The sequence below is a fragment of the Sitophilus oryzae genome, unplaced genomic scaffold, assembly GCF_002938485.1.
Source record: "Sitophilus oryzae breed Bouriz unplaced genomic scaffold, Soryzae_2.0 scaffold_1974_pilon_pilon, whole genome shotgun sequence".
Lineage (NCBI taxonomy): Eukaryota > Metazoa > Arthropoda > Insecta > Coleoptera > Curculionidae > Sitophilus > Sitophilus oryzae.
Genome location: NW_022146695.1, coordinates 2,661,599 through 2,684,248, shown reverse-complemented (window position 1 = coordinate 2,684,248; position 22,650 = coordinate 2,661,599). Strand labels below are relative to the sequence as shown.

The following is a 22,650-nucleotide window of genomic DNA, read 5'->3' as shown; positions in this document are numbered from 1 at the left end:
GTTGCAGTCGCATTCTGGGGAAGGTGACTTTCCCCATTTAAACATAGAATCGGCACACCTCCCACGATTTGTCCTTATCGGGTTTAACGCAGACCATGATCTTGTTTTTTTCTGATAAAAAAACAAGATTTGATATGTTAGTATATAACATAAATTAGGATAAATTAGGATTAATTAACGTATTCAATTGTTTTCAGTCACTTCCTGTTTCACCGGAAATTACTACAACTTTAGATTTTTAAATAACACTCGTAATTTTTTTATTTTATTTAGAAAATTACACTCACAATACAATGGCAGATCATATCGCAACTTTTGACATTTTCGCTTAAAAACATTGTATTTTAAATTTCAATCTAAGTAGAGGGAGATGGGGGTTTCTGCATCAGGAGCAAGGAGCAGGAAGTGACGTCAGACGTAAATCAGGTAAGAACGGTTAAAATACGCTAATAAACAAAATTAAACAGGTTCAAACAAGAAACAACCGCTTTAAAACAGAAATAAACGGGTATGAGCAAAAAATGAACAGGTCTGTTGTTTTAAGCTAAAAATTTCAATATAACTATTGCATGGGAAACTATTTGTAAAACTGCAATTTTTCTTATTCAATGTTTTTAAAATGTAAAAAACGCACATTTAAAAAAATTATCTCCGCCACTGGTAAATTACCTTTATTAAAAAGATCGTTTTTATAGGAACTTCTATCCTGATAAATTTTTTGGTCTCGAGATTTACATCAAAAATGCTTTCCTTTAAAGTTAAACACAGAATGGTGGGTTATTAAAACAATCCTCCTAAATTAAAGAATTCGCACCTGCGCCACTGAAATTCTAAACATTTTGGTTCTTTACCTATGTGGTAGGAAATTTTCTTCTCTTCAATTTTTTACTCATGACTTTTTTTCCTAAAATTCGTAGTTTTAGAGTTATTGAAGAAAAAGTAAAAAAAGGGCCATTTTTACCCCTTGTAGGGGTGGTTTTGGGGTGACAGGTTCAACGGTTCATCGCTGGGGTTTCAGGATGTTTAAAGATCTACAAAATGAAACTCCATGCAAAATTGCAGCTTGTCTCTAATTTGTTGAAGGTCACCCATGTAAAACGATGAATCGGGGGCCCTGAGCTATAACTTGCACAATGAACCCTCTATACAATATTTCCTTTTCAATAGCCCCCATACACCCAAAGATCCGGCCTGCGGACCCGGCCTTCTGCGTTTGGTTTGGTCCGCGTACTTATGAGAGACGAGTAGGTTACGGACGAAATAGTTTTAGCTTTAAAGTAAAATTCCCCTTAAATTTCTGTAGTTATTTAAAACAAATGCAAACAAACATTCTAAATATTACTCATAGTAATAGTTTAGTTAGTAACATTTTATGTATAAAGTTCAATAGGTACCTAAACTTGTCCTTTACAGTTTATATATATTTTAAATTTAATTTCAAAACTGACCTTTGCAGATCAAAAAATAATTTAAAATATCAGCGTGGACGTATTTTTTTTTAATAAATTTGTATATTTACTTCAGTTTTATCATAATTTGGAGTAAAATACTTCCTAAAATAGATTCAATCAACTACATGAAGTGTTTTTTTCTTTTTTAATAAATAAAAACCTCTAAAAAGAAACTTATTTTTGTTCTTTTATTTAATTCATTGCAAATTTTTAATTATTTTAGATTTAAATCAGTACTACCTATATCTGTATGTTACATAACTAAATCAATGTACTAAAGTGCGTGCGATTTCTTTAAACATGCCGAAGTATAGTCCACAGATCCATGACGGCTGACGCTGTGTGTGTCAAGAAAAAACAAAACAACGCTGAATATGTCACTGTCACTTATCAACAAGTTTTCGACAAAAACCGAAGTGTTAGTTTAATATTCTTGATAAAAAATGGTGTTATAATACTTTTATTTGTATTGTTGTGTCGTAGGATAATTGTGATTACGAAGTGATTGTGAATACAAACTACAAACTATTAAAGTGTGTTGATAGTTTCTATATAAAATGTTTTAGAATATCATACCTGTCGTGATGTGGATGTAAAACTACGTTGTTGGTAAGTAGTATATGTACATATTTTATTGTTTTATTTATATTGCTGTTTGTGTTTTATGGAGTGGTACTTAGAGAAACTTATTAAAATAAAAAGAAATATATTATAGTACAATAAATAGCCGGTTCGCATACAGGGCCATATCGTCATGGTTGACGAATTGATGAAAAAAAGTTTTATATAAGTGTATAACGTGAGTTTATTTTCCCAATAATATTTCTTTTAACATAGGTTTTAAAACGACACATATTAAGAGTTTGTGCCTGCTAAGTATTTCTGCGTCTCAAGCATGTCACGCCCTATCTGATTTATGGGCGTCCTGCGCTCCGATTTAGGGGTAAAAGTATTCCTAGAAAAGCGGTCAAAATCGAACGATGATTGGTCGAAACAATTCTGTTTCGAAAAAGAAAGTTTGAGAATATTACCTAATGCAGAAAAATACACGTATTCCGACGCACAGTACAGTTTTGAGTGCGGTGGCGTGAATAGTGTGTCAAAACCATGAATTACGCATATTATAATGATTTTTTGTCAGTAGCGTTATAAAATTCATAAGAAAAAAGAAAACTGCCTTATAATAATCAATTCAGAAATTTGCTTTTCTTAAAAAATATTTTAGATTTAAATAAGAATATCTGCATGTTACATAATCCTATATGTACGAAAGTGCCTGAACCGCCTGAACGCAGAATCAATCATGTCAGTTGTCGTTGTCAGTTATCAACAAGTTTCCGTTAGAAACAGACGTGATGGCTAGTTAGTGGGATGTTCTTTAAAAGAAATAGGGTTATAAATATAATAGGTACTTTTATTTGTATTTTTATGTGTAATGGGGATATTGTGATTGTTAATACAAACTATTTCGGTGTGTGGCTGATGTCTAAAAGATTTTAGAATATAGTACGTGTCCAGATATGGATGTAAAACTACGTTGTTGGTAAGTGGTGCATATTTTTGTTGTTATTTATATTGCTGTTTGTGTCTTATGGAGTAGTACCTACTTAGAGAAACTTATTAAAAAAAAGATATTATTATAGTACAATAAATAGCCGGTTCACATACAGGGTGGCCCATTATCGTCGTTGAATCGAATTGATAAAAAAAAGTTTTGGTAATTATTGGGAAAACTGGAAATCGTCAGATTTTCACCAGAATTGGTATACACCCTATTTTGAGGTCGTAGATTACGAATATGAACTTTTTTCTAGGCGGTCTCTTACCGTTTTTCAGAAAAACGAAAATTTATTTCAACATTGAATTTTTCCTTATTTCAGCCCTATAAAGTAATAATTTTACTATATTTTCATTATATTATAGTTTATCTAGAAGCCACACTTGATTGGGGATAGAAAAATGTCCAAAATTTTACTGAAAAACACTTTTCTTAACAAAATAACAAAGAAAATTGAGACCAGATGGAAGTTTGACAGTTGATATATCCTTCTTTCTCTCTCCTATGTAATGAGAGAGACAAATATATTCTAGACTTAATCTAGAAATTTGAAAATTTACAACGTTGCCATATCTTCTATTTTTTCGGGTGATTAGGCATTTTGAATAAATTACATATTATGAGATCTGACAATAGTTAATATATTTACCTACCTATATCCACAAAGTTACGCGGAAGAGTTTTGATTGCATTGGTTTCAACTTCTATGCGGAGGGTGTTAATCTTTTCTTGTTATATTGTACAAAAAAAAGATTAACCCCTTACGCAAAGAAGTTATATAAAGACTATTTATAACCACGAAGTTGCACGAAAGAGTTTGATTGCATTGGTTTCAACTTCTTTGCAGAGGGGGTTAATCTTTTTTTGTATAATACAACAACAAAAGATTAACACACCCTCCGCATGGAAGTTGTAACCAATGCTCCAATGCAATTAAAACTCTTTCGTGCAATTAAAACTCTTCCTTATTTTTGTTATTGGACCTTTTAAAACAAAATTTTTATATTTCAGTTTGACATTGAGAGATGATGGGACAATTTTTAAATATTGCTACATGCCTATCCTACCTAAGTGCTGTGTGATATTAAATGGATGTAATATAAAGTTGTTGGTAAGTGATATTTTTTTCCTATTAATTAGAGTAAAAGAATACATTCTTAATAAAATTAAAATAGCAAAAATTTAGTTACAGAATAAATATTTGTTCAAGTTGGTACAGAATTATCTGTAAAACAGATATTTTTATACAGTGGTATTATTTTAAATATAAAAGCAAATCTAAGAGCTTCCACAGACACTCAGTTCTTTAGCATAGGTTTGACTGTGCACTTGTGCAGGATAGTTTGTGCGGTTTAACCTGTAATATTGCCTGTGGCACACACGCACAGTTTTATAGTATAGTTTTGTCTACAATGAAGTAAATGAAGCACACGATAATAATTTCAGCACATTTTCACAGTGAGAATAGCTTCAAAATGTAGTTCTGAATTGCATTCTGCTTTTTATTTTCTATAGTCATGGCAAGCTTGTTTATAATTCGATAAATTGAAACTGTTTATTTAAGTTAAACATTTTGTCTCAAGTTAATGACGGACTTAACTTTGTCTATGAACTGAATCAAAATGAACTGAACGTACACATAGAGGTTCAGGCTTCGTTTGCGTGGGCCAAATTCAAGCAAGGTCTGATTTCGCTGAAGTCAAACCAACAGTCTGCATAGTCGGCCGGAAAGTTTGCAGAGGCGGCCTGTGCGAAAGAACTGAGCGTCTGTGGGGGTCTCTACTTAGACTACTCCCACTCAGTTTAAAAAAAGAACAATAAAAAAAGAAAATACTTAACTGGGTCAATCACATATTTTTAGTTATCGTGGGGGATCGAACAATTTTTACCCATTAGTACTACTCGTATTGCTTCGCGTTTTTCGTCCAATTTTGCATTAATAATAAGTTTAAATATGTCGTTATGTATGAGGTTGTTCTCAACCTCAAATTGGAGTATAAATTTATGATACGGTTCCCATATAGGATGGCATAAATATTTTATTGGCCATAATCAAAAAGGACAGGTCCGTATCTTGTGTTTCTTATAATAGATACTTATTAGAAATTATATTTGCTGGAATCAAATAGACGATAGATTGTATACAGTACATCTGCTGGATCTGTGTCTATGAAAGGAATGCGGACAAAAAACATTTAAATAAACAACAATATATTTTATTCGTCGACTTGACGAGTACGTCACCACAAATCGCTCCGCCCACTCATTTTATTGGCTACTTGCAAATTTGTCGAATTTTTATTGATGAGACGCGTCGTCTAATTTTTTACGAAAAACATCGAGAGAATATCGTTTCCCCTAGTGATGAGTGAAATATCGGTAACTGTGACTTTGTCACTGATATTCTATAATCACAGTCACGGCCTGTGAGTGAATTGAAAATAAACGGTGACTTGCTAAAGCGTGACGATTACAGTTAATTGTGATTTCTTTGGTAACGAGAAAATACTTCACAGAGCGGGACGTCGCGGTCGCGAACGCAGCTGCTGATAGCGCCGGTCGTGACTCAGTTCACAGTCACGAGTCACGACGTACGTCTCATAGGATAGATATCTGACAAAGTGATCTAAAGACAGTGACAGTTAGAAGTGATTTAATTTTTTATGTATTTTATATTTTATTACTATTTTTTATCACTACGAATCGGTTTGGTTCCTTTTTAGTATAGCAGGTTTTTTTTAAAGCCAAACACATAAAGTTTTACCTTTATACTGTTTATTTTTTTTAGAAACTTTATTTTTTATATATTTCGTTTATTTTAATACAAAGGAAAATATTTGTTGTTTAATGTATTACTTATCTCTTGTTGTTAAGTTTCGTTCGTTATGGTTATGAGCATATTGCATATTTTATTCTTTTCCCGTTGGTTTCTTTAAATAAAAAAATTGTTTTATTTTTATTTTTTAATATACCTTTTACCCACTGTTTAGTGTTTTCTATTTCAACGGCCTTGGATAAAGGACAAATAAAAATTAGTATAACAACAACAACAGAATCGTATCATTCGTATCGTATCTTATATTTTAGCCGTGATTGTGCTTTCGGATTCATAATCATAAAGTCGCAGTCACAGTTAAGAGTCACAGATAATACAAAGTCGCTGTCACAGGTAAGCCTGTGAACAAAAAATCACGGTTTGGCTCATCACTAGTTTCCCCTCTCACGGAAACCTCGTAGCTATAGAACGGACAGACGTACTGTACCTAAATATTATAATGCATTGTACAAATACCATTGGTCTGTTTGTTTCCAATTACACTTTTTGTATTAATGCAAAATGCGTTGTAGATACATTCAATTTATCTGTACAGTATGTCCTCGGATTGTTTTTACAGGAGGAAAAACTTTTTTATTATTGACATTTTTACAGAAAAATGCATTCTTCATAAAAAATTTTGCTTGTTAAAATGTTTAATCCTTTTTTCCAAATTTTCAGACCGTTTTAGAAAAATTAAAAAAAACATGAAAATATGGCTGAATTTTCTAGTCCTAAAAATCATAAGGCTCTATGGTAATATACTTTCGATTTCATTCTTTGATATGTTTCTAGATGGGGTTATTATTAATTTTGATTAACGTCAAATTTTTTGCCGTTTGGTAAGGTATCATATTTTTTAATAACCATTATCACCCTTTCCGTATCATTAAACTCTTTGAATAAGAAGACTAAGGAAGGAGCATAATGCTATCCATGTATTCATGCATGGTGGGCGGAAAAAGCACTCTAGGGTGGGGATCCTTGATACTTCTGTTTGACGATTCATTTGACACATTTGAATTTGATTTGAAATTTTATGGATTTGTCAATCTTTACGGAGCTTATTTTATGTTGTGTGAGGTTCAAGTTAACGTCTCCTTTCTGCTGCAATGGCTAAACTGGACGGGACCTACTTGTATACGCGGAATCCGAACCGCGGTCCTCGGCCATATCATGGTCAATGGCCTACCGACTTAGGAAGTGTCTAAATTAACTCTTACTCACGAGATATCCGATCTCATCCGGCCTTGAACCGGCGTGAATGAGCAGTGTGTATCAATAGATTTTACACTTTTCCCTTTTGGACAACAGCACGATGCAAAGTTTCGAACCGGTCACCCGTCCATCCACTAGCATCGCCTTACGTCGCTTAACTTCGGTGTTCTAATGGGAACCGGTGTTTCGACGTAGCTGGGCCGTTGCCCTTATTTTATGTTATTTATTATTTATTCTACTACTGATAGTTGTATAAAGGTAGTAAATCTAGATGGAAATTGTGGCAGAACTTAAATTAACAGTGACACTATCGCGATTTATGGAAAAAGACTCTAAAATAGTTGGTTGTGTAGCGTGCGGTAGATTTCGGCAAAAATCGAGTGAAATAATGGAACAACTTTTCGCTAGTAAGTGACTATATAATATACATACCTGTAGTAAACCGATCATTTATGAAATTCACTTAAATTAACTAATTATATATTTTTTCTTGCACATTTTGGTTTTATTCATTCATTATATTGCTTCAGTAGCGTATCGGATGTTTGTGTTAATAAATAATTATTATAACTTATCTATTTTTATTAGAATTATATATTTTTGTAACAATTTTAATAACTACCAACATTTATTCACAACGTCAAATAAAACAACATATTATTGAGTCAACCCCACGTCTACCCTACATCATAGTTTTACATTTTTTAAATAAAATTAGAACGTCACTGATAAACCGGAATTTAAGTCGGCCATATTTGAGGCCCTTCACGGTGGACCTAAAATTTTTGATATGCTCCTTCCTTAGTCTTCTTATTCAAAGATTAAACTAAATAATTTTTGTTTTTAAACGTCACAAAAGGAATCATTTTTGCGACGTGATTGACAATATAAAAAACTTCTACGCCTAAGCATAAAAGTACAAAATTGATTATTAAACCTCTGATTAAACTGATATAAAGTGTCAAATTCAACTAGTGTAACCATAGTTTCTCGATATACAGGGTGAGTCTCAAATAAGTGCAAATATTTTTAGGGGTGGTATATTTCGACCGCAGAAACACAATTAGGAGGTTTTTTTAGTGAAAAAAAAATTGAAAATTTGGATTTTTTTTAGTTTTTAATTAAAAAATATAATTTGTTGATAATATGGCAACATAGGTAGTAGGTTAAATTTACAAGAAAGAAAATCCAGAAAAGATCTCGTGGTTCTCAAAATTTTAGCAAAAAATAATTTTTTTTTGGAGATTTTCAAAGTAAAATATCTCGGTTATGTTAGATTTATGTGAAAAACGGCAAAGAAAAAATATGTTTCCTTTATCGAGATCTACCAGCCCTGAAAATATTTCCACTTATTTAAGACTCACCCAGTCTATTTCTTTTTAAATATTTTTATATTATTTCGAACGTTTGAAATTATTTAAAAACTTATTTGATGCGTTTTAAAAAAAAATAGCATGTTCTATTCGGAGTAAAAATGACTTTTTATGTCTCGGCACAAAAAGTATCATTTTTACTCCTCATAAAATATACTATTGTACTTTATTAACATTTTAAAATAGCAAAAAATATGACGTTAATTAAAATTCTATCAGAAACCATCTATCAAAGAATGAAATCGAAAATATGTTACCATAGACGCTTTTTGATTTTTATGACTTCAATATTCAACCACATTACCACCTTTTTTTAATTTTCTCGACAGCCTTGTATATTCTTGACTTCACCTCGACACCTATGTATTTATTTTTTCATATGGTGTCGTTCAGACATCCAGCTACTCTCATTGCTTTTGTTGTTTGTTGTCTTACCTGTGTTTCGATATCGCCATAACCGGATAACTCTATACAGAGATATTTAAATTTCATTTTTTTGCTGTATTATTGTGTTGTCCACGACAATCTTGCATCTGATAGATATTTTTGATGTTGTCAGGCTCTTTATTTTGGATTATCATGTTATAAGGTTTTGCTACTAGATTGAAGCGATATACTAGTTTTTGGAGGTCTTCCTCATTTTCTGCGAATAGCACAGCGTCGTCGGCATAACAGAGAATTGTCATATTGCGGTCTCCCATTTTGTATCCATTTAAATGGCGTACTTGTTTGATTATTTCGTCCATGATTATATTAAAAAGAAGTGTGCTTAATGAATCGCCTTGTGTGCCTTTCTTAGAAACAAGTATTGTTTCAGTAAGATCCCCGTGGATATTAGCCTGGATTTTGTTAGCACTGTATATATTTTCTATAACTTTAATTAAGTTATGGGGTATTTGTCTGTCATAAAGTAAATGTCTTCTAATTGAACCCGATCAAAAGCTTTCTGTTTAAAGCTTCATTTTTTACAAAATTAAATGCATAACAAGACTCTATTAACCTCTATTATACCATATCCCACTACAAAGAGTTTGACTTGTAGTTCTCTTAACGTATATATCATGCCCACAAACTTTCAAATCCTTTTACGAATTCTGTGTTTCTGTTCAAAACCACTCTGACTTCAACCTAATTATCTCGACACATTAACCTTTAAACTTCGTCAGTGTATAGTCACAAAGAAATTTCATAGTTAATCGCTAATTTGCTAAAAAGTTATCAGCGCTTTAACAGACAAAGTTCCACGAGATTTAATGGAGCTTATTGAAGTGATGATGTTAAAGAAAATTACTTTGGAGGTTTTGAGATTAAGCTTAAAAGTCAGTTTAAGCAGAATATCTAGTTTTAGTTAGGTAATTTATTTTCTCTTTTGTATAAGTAGTAATAGATTGTATGGGAAAGGAAAAGTTAATCACCGCGACCTTGTAGATCTATTACGTACCTCTTTCTTGAGTTATAACTCATCATACAGTCTCAGGGCTTTGACGAAAGCCAGTATCTAAGACGGTTTTACAGAGGTAAGTTCTCCATCTCCGCTATCAGTCGTACCAAAGTTTATGGCTCGAATGGTTGTCGTCTTGGCGTTCTAAATAATGAAGTGTTCTTGTGTTTCCCCACAGAATCTGCATTCGCCGTTGTTTCTTAGCTTCATTCTACTGAGGTGTTCATTGAGACAGTGTTGTGTTAAAAATCCCCTGACAAGTCAAGGAAAATAAGTAAGTCCTGAGAAATTTTTCGACTGTTTTAGACCGTTGGATTATTCCCATTCCAGGTTACGGATGTAGTCTTCCGCGTTCTTGCGTTCCGGTAAAGCAGAGCGGTTCTGGTTTATTTAGTGGAATGTCAGGTCCTTTCCTAGCTAGATGGTTGGCTTTTTCATTACCTTCTATACCACAGTAAGCTGGCACCCGGAGTAAGAGGACTTTATTTTCTTTCAATAATTTGTTCAGCTTCTGGAGGCATTCTTCAACTTTGGCTATCGGATAAGATGGTGATTTCTTGTATTTTTTATAAGTAGTAGTAGAATACCATAATAGTCTATTACGTACAGAGTAAGGAATTGTTTCATTAACTGTCCAGAGATTAATTAAATCTCGAGAGAGACGGCTGTTTTCATTTTTTGTTCTCTATATTTTTATTTATATTTTCAAGTGTTTTCTATATACACTCACCGACACGAAAAACGGGCACCTTAAAATGTTCATGTATTTTAAAGTTTTATACATTGTATTGTAGTGGACCGATTTTGATGATACTTTTAAGAAATTTGTAGCTAAATTGTTTGACTTTCTAGTGTCTCTTTTCTAAGTTAAAAATGAGAATTGCCATCTGTCAATTATACGAGGGAAAACAGAATATTGCTATTTTGGTGAAAGCTGAAACACCCTGTGGAGTATTTTAGCAATGCAAGGAATTTAAAAATTATTTTAACATCTAGATGTATCTTTTCTCGATAGTTTTTTTTGATTCATCTCATTATCTTAATTTTTTTTTGGAGATATTCGCTTTTGAAGAAGACACTAAAATTTTTTCGTTTTTTTTACATTAAAACCATGCCTTTGTTTTTGATCCTAGTCAACGGACCTATAAAATAGTGTTTATGATATACAGGGTGAGTTTCCTACGATGTTCTCTATGGGTATCTCGGAAACTACTGGAGATTGAGAATTGGAGAATTAGAGAGATAGAGAATTAAATGGAGAAAGAATTGCAGTTTTGTGGGGTCATAAATATGCGCTTTTCAGATTTTCGAAAAAGTTCATGCCTTACTAGATATTTCGAAAAAAACAAATTTTGGCTGTTTTAAAAATTGTCCCTAATTCCATTATAATCTATTTTAGACAAAAAGTTTTCAGATAAAAGTTGTAGATAATCACATCCCTAATGTAATTGTGTTCTCCACTTTTTTAGTTGTTAAGGAATAGCTTTTAGACTACCATTCGAGACGCATTGATTTAATTTTGGTTCTTGAGTTTTCTGACAAAGAATGTTAAAGGTAAAGTAAATGTTTTCTCATTATTTAACTAATGTTAATTAAAATCATATTATTTTGTTTTACTGTTGTAATTCTGTTCTAAAGCATTTCTTTATTTATTTGATCTGACAAAGCAAATAAATATATAACATGTGTATGCATTTAATGGAATCTATTTATGCTGTAAATAATTTCAGTTTAAAAGTAATCTAAATAAAATCGTTTACTGTTCCTTCGTGCCGATGTTTGTGGTTTGTGAGAATAAGGGCCTTGTTGAGTGTACTAACATTTTTCGTCCGTGCATGGACGAATATCTTAGCTCGCAAAAGGGCAACCAGAAACAATAAATAAAATAACTTATGATCTAAAGATATTTGCACCAGACCTTCAACTTTAGCGTCGATCTCCGCAACAAGGGACTGCGTACCTACGGGTGGGGACGCGTTAAAATAACTTTCTTCAGTTTTGAACGATATAAATGAGGCATGTTTTGAATGTATTAAACTATAAACCTAGGTATGAGAACAGTTTGTATATTTTTATTATTTCTCTTTTATTAAAGTTCAGAACAGCATAGGATTCTCTGGAATAGTGATCATGGTTTCTCTGCCGTTCTTTTACATGTGAATTCCAGACAGAGTACGGCGCTCCTTTCATTTCATTTAATAAAATAAGTAGGGCTATTTACAAATTTAGTGTTATTTACATAACCTATTCTCCTCAAATTTCCCAAAATATTGCTGCTGTCGAGGCGCATCCGGGGTATATAATCACAATAAACAAATATTTAACACAACGTAGGTTCCTTTCTTTCATTTAAATTTCTTGTTATACAGTTGGCCAAAAATATATAATTTTTAAATTATTTGCTTTGTTAATATATTCTACAGGGTGTTTCATCAAAATATCAACATTTTGTTTTCCCTCGTATAATTGCCAGATAAAAATTTTCATTTTTAGTTTAGAAAAAGATACTAAAAAGTCAAATTATATAGCTACAAATTACTTAAAAAATCACCAAGTCGGCCTATTGGAACAAAATATATTAAACTTAAGAACACATCAAAATTTTAAGGTGCCCGTTTTTCATGCCGATGACTGTATTTCAATTTTCAATTTTAGATTTGAACACGCTGTTTTCCCACTGTTTTTCATTGTTTTTCTATTCTGGAATGCCTAGTACGTTACTGGTTTACAGTGGACTAATTTATCTAAAAATTGAAACACCGACCGGTTTCCGATAGATTACCGAAGTTAAGCGACGTTAGACGATGTGAGTGGATGGATGGTCTGAAAACTCTGTCGTGCTGTTGTTTGGTAAGTGTGTAAAATATATTGGTACATACTGCCAGTTTGAGGCCGTACTGTTGCATATATGCCGGTTTGAGGCCGGATGAGATAGGATTTCTCGTGAGTAAGAGTCGATTTAGACACTCTCCAAGTCGGTAGGCCATTGACAATGATATGGTCTAGTACCCTGGTTCGGATTCCGCGTAAACAAAGTACACCTTATCCAGATTAGGCTCAGCAGCAAAAAGGAGACATTAACTTACAATACTTTACTTCAATTCTTAAATATTATTTAATCATAATTTTGGGTAATCTTTAAGTCATGACGATTTACAGCGAATTCAAGTATTGCCTGCATCGAAAACAAACCTATAACTTCTAATACTACTCGCTAACTGTTCGCCTTGTTGTAGAGACGTCGTCTTAAATAATCTATAATGGGTTTTGCTTATGAAAAAATAAGAGCGAAAAAACTGAAAACTCTCTCTCGAGAGAGAGAATGTTTACTCTTAAGCTCACCGCCGCTAAAGCCATTATGGTTTGCGGTTCTTTAGCTAGAAATTCGTGTTTTTTTTCTGTTTTACTTTCGAAAATAAACGCGATAACAGAGAACGTTCAAGCAAGACGCCTTAGGACTCCTATGCACTCGTTTTAACAATGAAATATTAACAAAAGCTAAAAGCCAATTAGTTTTATGTGTAGGTAAATAGCTGCTTGTAAAAGGGCGTAAGTTTCGTTCATAATTAATTTTACCGTAGGGTTTCCGTTATGCGCTTTGTAAATGTGCTTAGGAGTTCGGCTGTAAGTAGCTGTGTTAGCATTAAAATTACCAACTTGGGTGAATTATTAATTATAGAACTGTCGAAAACATGTGTTAGGAAATGTATCACACGATAGTATTAGTTTTCTAATATATAGGGTTGTTCACCACATACGACACGGAGTATTGTAGCTAAACGATTATATTTTTACAAATTTCAAGTTTTGGGTTCGATGAAGGACTATTAGAGGTACAATTTAATAATAATTTACAAGATACAGAGTGTCCCAAATAAGTAAAAAATATCAAAGTTGTATTTTTTTAAATGGAACACCCTGTATATTATTGCATTATTAGTTTCTACGATTAAAATAAAGGTAAATTTGATTAAGGTTTATTATACTTAAACCTTACCGTTTTAGAAATATTTTCAATTTTGTGAAATTGCAGTAAAAATTTTAAGGCTTTCCAAGGGTACCAAAGTTTTTAATACTAAATATTTACTGAAGTTTATTTATTGATCAGTTATTGTGTTGCAATAATAAAAATAATACTACCTTATACAGAGTGTCTAAAAATTTATTTTAAATAATTTATAGCTTTAAACGCCAATAACTTGTTTAATTTAAATGGAACGCCCTGTATATTTTAGGAGAATCAGATGCATAATTTAATTGTCTATCAAATTGTATTATACCATCTTTACCTATCCCTTCAAGTTTTCGTAGAAAATGCATTTCCTTATAATTTAGACCTCATTCATCAATATACCCATGGAATATTGACATTTTATTATTGACACCTATGGAATATTGACATTCTAGTAATATTATCGTTTGGCTAAAAACAATAATGTTGTATGCAAAAAGAAAACTATTTAAATCTTTATAAAAGAGTATACCATTAATTAAATATAGCACCATTATTTCCGCCCATATACTAATTAATTACATACTTAATTGTATTCGTTAATAAATTATTCTACATAAATGTGGATTTGAGTCAGAAATCAATATAATAATAAGTTATCAAAATTAAAGTCTCTGTTGTTATAAATAAGCGTTTATTAAAAAATGAAATATCATTTTTAAGGTGTTACTTTTTATCACACTGTCTAATACTCATACAAAATTCAGTTTTTTACTATTTGGAACAATTATTATTAATCAATGCAGTCAGTTAATGTAGTTTGAATACTAGAATCATATTAATTGGTCCTTTTTAACAAATATTTAAACAGTTTTTTTTATTTTTTAATGAAATAAACGAATTATATCCACAATATTAGTATCTGTACTCTTTAAAAATTTGATACATCTTTAAAAATAATCTAAAATGTCAATATTCCATAGGTATATTGATAAATAAATTCTAAATTACAAGAAAATGCATTTTCTACGGAAACTTAAAGAGATAGGTAAAAAATAGTATAATATAATTTGATAGACAATTAAATTGTGCATCTGATTCTCGTAAAATATACAGGGTGTTCCATTTAAATTAAACAAGTTATTGCGGTTTGAAGGTAATAATTATTTAAAATAAATTTTTAGACACTCTGTATAAGGTAGTATTATTTTTATTATTGCAACACAATAACTGATCAATAAATAAACTTCAGTAAATATTTAGTATTAAAAACTTTGGTACCCTTGGAGAAATGAAGCCTTAAAATTTTTACTGCAATTTCACAAAATTGAAAATATTTCTAAAACGATAAGGTTTAAGTATAATAAACCTTAATCAAATTTACCTTTATTTTAATCGTAGAAACTAATAATGCAATGATATACAGGGTGTTCCATTTAAAAAAATACAACTTTGATATTTTTTACTTATTTGGGACACTCTGTATCTTGTAAAATTATGTTTAAATTGTACCTCTAATAGTCCTTCATCGAACCGAAGACTTACAATTTGTAAAAATCTCATCGTTTAGCTACAATACTCCTTGTCGTATGTGGTGAACAACCCTGTATAGGGCGATACACGGTACGTTATACTTTTATGGTGAACCGGTAATAAGATTTTTTTGAAATTTGGATTTTTACATAGACATTACATTATTTACATAAATATCTGGAGGCACGGCAGTGCCCCAACCAGGTCGAGCACAGCCGTACCATACTTTTTTGAAGGTACTAGCGGCATTTTTGACCACCCTGTAACTTCGTTGTGGATAAAGCAAGAATATTAATTTTCACTACACATGAAGACATATTATACCTGGCTAGGTTACCAAAATATTTAGTAATTAGACCTCATAGTTTATGAATTATCACTTGTCAAATTTCTTTAATTTCGACATTGACTCACTGACAGATCATCAAAATTCTGTAGTACTTCTAGATGTGTCACAAACTTCAAAATTCGAATTTTATGTAGCTTTAAGCTTATAATGGAAGGAAAAAAATAAAAATCCTTGAAATATCCTTACGAATTAAAAGTTAGCTGCCTAGCCGCTACCGGTAATTAATTGATTTTCCAGCCGGGAAAGTGGTAGAAAACTAGAATTAATCGAAGCGGTCTCTTCTGATTTTATTTGTATATCAATGTAACAACAATAATTCAAGGATTATGATTTTTTTCTACCCAAACTTTTTTAACTTCGCCAGTGATTAACTCGCCGTCATCAAAATTCTTGGATTGTTTTGAAAATTTGGATTTTTATATATAGACACTTGCTCCATCTATCTAAAATATTATCAGCATTACAGTGTTGCCGGATCATTTGAAAAGTGGTAGCATCTTTGTTATTTTAAATGGAAAACAGCCAGTATATTATTACATTTTTGGAAACTATACTCTCATATCTCATAATGTTTCTTATTATACTAACCTATACCTATCTCTTATAGTTTTCGAGATAAAAAATAAGATATGTGTAAAATTGACAAAAACATGATTTTGAATAAGCTTTTAAATGGTAAAATCACGATTTGAACATTTTTAAAGTTCAATTCAGCGATATCGAAATTAAATTCCACTACAAGCTCGTTGAGCGTATCGAAAATTAACAGATTCAACACGCACCTTAATTAATAATCGGCAGCGGGGCGAGCCTAAGCACAAAAGACAAAATATGCCTGGCTTAATCCTTTGCCTGGATCCCTATTTCCACCCCCTTTAAAAAAGGCAGCATCTCCGTCTTCATCTGTCTCTCTCCTTGCTCTCTGTCGCTTCTCTCTTTGGTATTCATCGATCTACGTCCGGACTTGCGATTGAATTCGTCACATTCCGATAATATTCTCTCGTTGTTCACGCTCCAACTTCTACACGAATACATGCAGGAGGAAAATTGTTTTAAAGAAATCCATTTAAAAGAAAGCTTTATCGGAAAACCTGTGTTGATGTACATTTTTTCCGAAAAAAATATGGTAACGGGTAGTTTTAAAGTTCTTCATGGGTATTAGATTGATATAATTGAGAGGTATTAGATTGGTATGATAAACTTGAAAACTAAATCTCCCATATAGCTTTTTATTTACAGTATGTCCCCGGATTGTCTTTACAAGAGAAAAAAAAACACTTTTTTATTAGTGATATTTTGAGAAAAATGCATTCTTCATAAAAATTCCTAGAAATCTATGGTAATATAATTTCGATTTCATTCTTTTATCGATCGTTATTGATAGCATTTTAATTAATGTTATATCTTTTAATGGTTTAAAAATGTTAAAGAAGCACAAATTTTATTCAGTACAATGCTACGGAAAGGGTGATAATAGTTATCGGAAAATGTGATACTTTAATATCAGCAAAAAATATGACGTTAATCAAAATTAATAATAACCATCTATCAAAGTGGTTCATCTATCAAGAAATCGGAATGATATTACCACAGAAACGCCTTTTGATTTTCAGAAATTAAGCTTCATTCAGAACCTCCAAATTAGTGGAATAAATTAGTGGTTTCAATTAGCGTAGAAGTTTGTCTCTTTAAATTAAATGTAAGAATTTAAAACGTCAAAATTAGTGGTAGTTAAAGCTTCATACAGAACCTCGCAATTAGCGGAATAAATTAGTGGTTTCAATTAGCGTAGAAGTTTGTTATTTTAATTTCAATGTAAGCATTCAGAACGTCAAAATTAGTGGTAGACATTTTCAATTATTAGAAAAAGTTATCAAACTTTTAACTTTTCCACTAATTATACTTCAAAATTTGCGAGAAATGCCATTTTGGTCTTTGATTATCTTTCGTCAAGAGAAATTGTAGTTAAAAATAAAAAGTTGATTGTTTTATAAGCTACAACTACCGCAAGCTGTTGCTAGGATATTCTATTAATTTTAATTTTGTTTTTTAAACATTGTGAATGATCTTAAACTAAAAAGTAGTGATGGGTTGTTATTTAACTATCTGTTATTTTATAACAATTATTTACAAATAACATAACGCAACCGTTACTACTTTTAAAAAATAACAGATATAAAATAACGATACGCAGAGATCGACCGTTCGTGAAACGAAGTCGGCGCTCTGCACCGCCACGAAATTCGATGCTGCTTGAAGCAATTCCAAAAAACTAGTATGGATGGAAAACATGTTATTTCGACAACCATTGATACAGGCGGCGAGATACAACGGACAACGGAGTGGGGTATGCGCTACGGGCGTGTTGGGCTTACAACAGCTTAAAAATAATAGGATATAAAAGAAGCAGCTTTTTTGAAACAGTTGCGGGCATAACGCGTGGCGGTCGAGATAATAGGAGTGGGAAAGGAACACTGCTGCATCGGTCGATTGTCGATGGAGGCTCGCAACGGGTTGGATAATAACGTATAGAAAATAAGCAGTCATTTTAGATACGTTGTTTTTTAACCTGTTACGAGCTTAACAGAGCGGCGGTCGAGATGATCGGAGTGGGAAAGTAACGCTGCTGCATCGGTCGATTGTCGATGGAGGTTCGAAACAGGTTGGGGAATAATGCATCAGTTGTTTTAGATACATTCTGTTTCAACCTGTTACGAGCATAACGGGCGGAGGTCGAGATATTATGGCGCTGTATGTTTCAGTACGTTATTAAGTTTCAATATTTAGGTATTTATTTATTCTGCCCGTCGAGTGAGATGCACCCTGTACAGTGCTACGCAATTCAGGATCTACGCGGATCGAGGGGCAGGGCGTAGGTATATCGGAATGTATAGGTATAGATGAGTGGCGACATTTTGGCTTTTTTTATATTGCAATTTGTAAACAGCGCTTATTTGTAAACAACCATCGTTTTTAGAGAGGTATTTTAGATAACAATCGATATTTAGAAATGTTTTGACACCCTGGAATTACTACCACCGAGCACGTCATTGTTGCAATTTGCAACTGCGTTAATACGCCTGGCGGTGACCGCCTCATACTCTTTCAGATATTTAGCAATAAAATAAAGAAACCTGTTATTTGTTTTTAAATAATAAGTGTAATTGAAACCACTAATTTATTCCACTAATTGCAAGGTTCTGATTGAGACTTATTTTTCAATTAGTACAAAAAGTTAACAAACGTTTGACTTTTCCTCTAATTATACTTCAAAATTAGCGATGAATGTTATTTTAACCTTTGGTTATCATTATAGATAAAGTAAACAAGTTTAGATTGGAATGCTCGGCTTGCCGCCAAAACTTATAATTGTTTTGGAGCGCATACGTTGTAGGGCGCTGCTGTAGCGGTTGCTAAGAACAACCGCAAACAAGAACAGAAATAATTTTCTCTTGTCAAATCCAGAATCTTCAAAAATTATAAAATATTTCAAAATTTAAACCGCCCTCATTGAAAAAATACCGAAAAGTGTTTAAAGCGTGGACAAAGTAATTATTGATATCTTGCGAGTTTTATTTAAATATTATTTACTAAAACCTAAAAAAAAAAGGTGGTGTGGCGTGAAGTGTCAATTGCGGAAGATGACGGAGTTCCAGATCTTATTTATATTAAAAATAATCTTCTGTATTTTATTCCATTATTTTTTGTATATATTAAGTCATTCTGATCATTGATTATTAAAATCGGTCCAGCCGTTATTGAGTATGGCGTAACTAACCCAAACTTGGGTTTATTTATTTTGATATTTTTTTAGAAAATATTAAAAACATTTTTTATATTTTCTAGCAAATAGTAGGTAGCAAATATCAAAAGATTGCACCGTTTTCTTCCATGGAAAAATTCTCTAACCGTATTTGCTGCTATAAACTCTCACGCCGTTTTTTTGCTTTCCACTGAGACCATCGACTGCCAGCTCCCTCTATTTTCTCCATTAAATCGACAGTCGACGTACTCGCAGACTAAACGCCTGGAACACTTTTAATGGAAACATAAAAGATCCTCTTTCTTTTTACTTGTTTGGGAAAAAAGTCTAAAGAAAAAACGCAGACGGGTCGAAATGAAAGCAGTCATAACTTTCTATTTTATTCGATGAAGGAGGGTAAAATAAGATTTAATGTTTTGGGAATAAAAAATAGAAAGCACAGAGATATTAGAACTATTGACCACGATTTTTTTTTATTCATATAGAGTTACTAAAATGATATTTTGTTTTGTATCTTAGTGTTGAAAAAGCTATGTACACTCACCGGTACGAACAACGGGCACATTAAAATCTTCATGAATTTTAAAGTTTTATACAGGGTGGCGCACCTCATTCGCCTCGGTTGATTATACGAAAACGGAAAGATGTAGAAACAAAATATTTTAGGGGTATATGTGGGGAGACAATGTGCACAATGTAAAATTATTTTGAAATATACAGGGTGTTTCAGAACTAAGATTCATACCAGAGTTATATTTTTTCTTATGGAACACCCGGTATTTTATTTCAGTTTTGGATTCTTGGGCCCAAAAAAAGGCATTTATTATAAGGGTTAAATATGTTTAAAATCTTTAGTTTTTGAGATATTTAAAGGTATTTAAATTTGCATGCTACAATAGAATAGACTATTAACACCCTGTACGTGACTTTTCAGAATTAATTCTTATGCTGAGTTTAAAAGTAGAGAAGTAAACTTTACTGAAAAATGGTATTGGTTTCTTAAATTTATACAGGGCCATCAAAAGTTGCCGATCCATTTTAAGGATATATTTTATATAAAAACTTTGTTATTTCAAATGTAACATCCTGTATTTTTTTAGATAAATCGAAGCGGATTCAAATGCTCTTTCAAACTATATTAGGGTTTCTTATACCTATCTAGCTCAGATTTTGAATAAAAAGCGATTTTTAAATAAAATTGCAATCAAGATGGCTGGTGTCGCCATGGCAATTTTCTAGTGACAGTTAGTAACTATTTTCAAAGTCGACATTAGTTTATGGACATTATTATTTATAATTTATAACAGTTTACTTAAATTTACCTACAATAGTTTAATAAGTATGTATTCATTATTTTATCAAGAAAAATAAAGCAGTATCTGCTGGCGGAACGAATAGATATGTTACTAGTGATATTATTTTGTGAGGAAAATCGCTTCTTGGCCTCAAAGGCTTATGCTCAAAGATATCCAAATAGGAATCTTCCTGATAAGATTTTCTTTGAAAAACTTCTTGTCCTATTTCGCCTGGTAGTGTGGTTTATAAAAAAAACTATTAGGCAGAAATCTGTCTTTGGAAGTGAAAAAAATAAGTCCATAATCTAATTTCGATTTTAAAAATAGCTACTAACTGTCACTAGAAACTTGCCATGACAACACTAGCCATCTTGATTACAATTTTATTGAAAAATCGCTTTTTATTCAAAATTTGAGCCAGATAGGTAGAGGAAAGCCTATAGTTTGAAAGAGCATTTAAATCTGCTCCGACTTATTTAAAAAAATACATAGTGTTGCATTTCAAATAACGAAGTTTTTTTGTAAAATAAATATTTAAAATAGATCAGCAATTTTTGATACCCCTGTATACATTTAAGGAGGGAATAACATTTTTCTGTAAAGTTTATTTCTCTACCTTTAAACTCAGCTCAAGAACTAATTCTGAGAAAAGTAATGTACAGGGTGTTAATAGTCTATTCTATTGTAGCATGCAAATATCTTTAAATATCTCAAAAACTAAAGATTTTAAACATATTTAACCCTTATAATAAATGCCTTTTTTTGGGCCCAAGAATCCAAAAATGAAATAAAATACCGGGTTTTCCACAAGAAAAAATATAACTTTGGTATGGATCTTAGTTCTGAAACACCCTGTATATTTCAAAATAATTTTAAATTGTACACATTGTCTCCCCACATATACCCCTAAAATATTTTGTTTCTACATCTTTCCGTTTTCGTATAATTAATCGAGGCGAATGAGGTGCGCCACCCTGTATATTGTCTTCTAGTCGACCGATTTTCATGACTTTTAGGCAATTTGTAGCTAAATTATTTGACTTTTTAGTATCTCTTTCTAAATTAAAAAAAAGTTTCCATCCGTCAATTATACGAGGGAAACTAAAATGTTGATATTTTGGTGAAAGTTTGGGACACCCTGTGGAGTACATTAACATAGCAAAAAATGTAACAATTATTTTATCATCTAGATGTATCCATTCTCGATAGTTTGTCTCATCTTAATAACTGTATTTATTTTGGAGATATTCGCTTTTAAAGACGACACCAACATTTTTTCGTATTTTTTACATTAAAACCATGCCTTTGCCTTTGGTCCTAGTCAACAGACCTATAAACTAGTGTTTATGATTTATGTAATGTCACTGTTTTTAAAAAAAATCATATTATTGTCTTGTAACGTTTTTAGTTCGTTACATGTCTTTTTTATACATAATATATGATGTCTGGCATATCGTCACCCGATTCCGTATCGTTCGGGCCTGATGATTTATTTGACGAATTTTTACGTTCTCTAGTCCACAACCCTGTTTTCGTTTGACACAACCCTGTTTTCGTTTGACACAACCCTGTTATCGCTTTGTGGAGGCGCGCGCTGTCAACATCGCTTCTGTCAACTCTCTGTGATTTAACTTCACTTTTGGTTTGATCGTTTGGCCTGTCAGACGCCATTAGTCCCAGTTTTTGAGAAATGGTGATTATTTAAATCTTGCTGTGTAATCTGAATCAGCTGCTATTTCGAAGCTACAGGTAAAGATGAGATATTATCCTTTTAGATTTGTTACTATTACTGCGTATTTTTAGGGTAGAGTTGCGGATGCTCCAACCTAACTTGTAATTGTATTTTGCTGGCACGTTGGCGTCCCTTTTCTTTTGTCCTCCAGAATGTCACATGGAAGGAAG

General features: G+C 32.1%; 1 protein-coding gene and 1 long non-coding RNA gene across 2 annotated transcripts in view; one reads left to right on the top strand and one right to left on the bottom strand.

Moving 5' to 3' along the window:
- Window positions 1-22,650, bottom strand: part of LOC115883670 — a 250,820-nt gene that overhangs the window by 198,236 nt on the left and 29,934 nt on the right. The window lies entirely within an intron of this gene.
- Window positions 2,817-22,650, top strand: part of LOC115883671 — a 36,975-nt gene continuing 17,141 nt past the window's right edge. The window contains exons 1-2 of the long non-coding RNA XR_004050424.1: window positions 2,817-2,994; window positions 4,021-4,120. This is a non-coding gene — a long non-coding RNA (uncharacterized LOC115883671). The remainder of the gene's footprint in view (window positions 2,995-4,020; window positions 4,121-22,650) is intronic.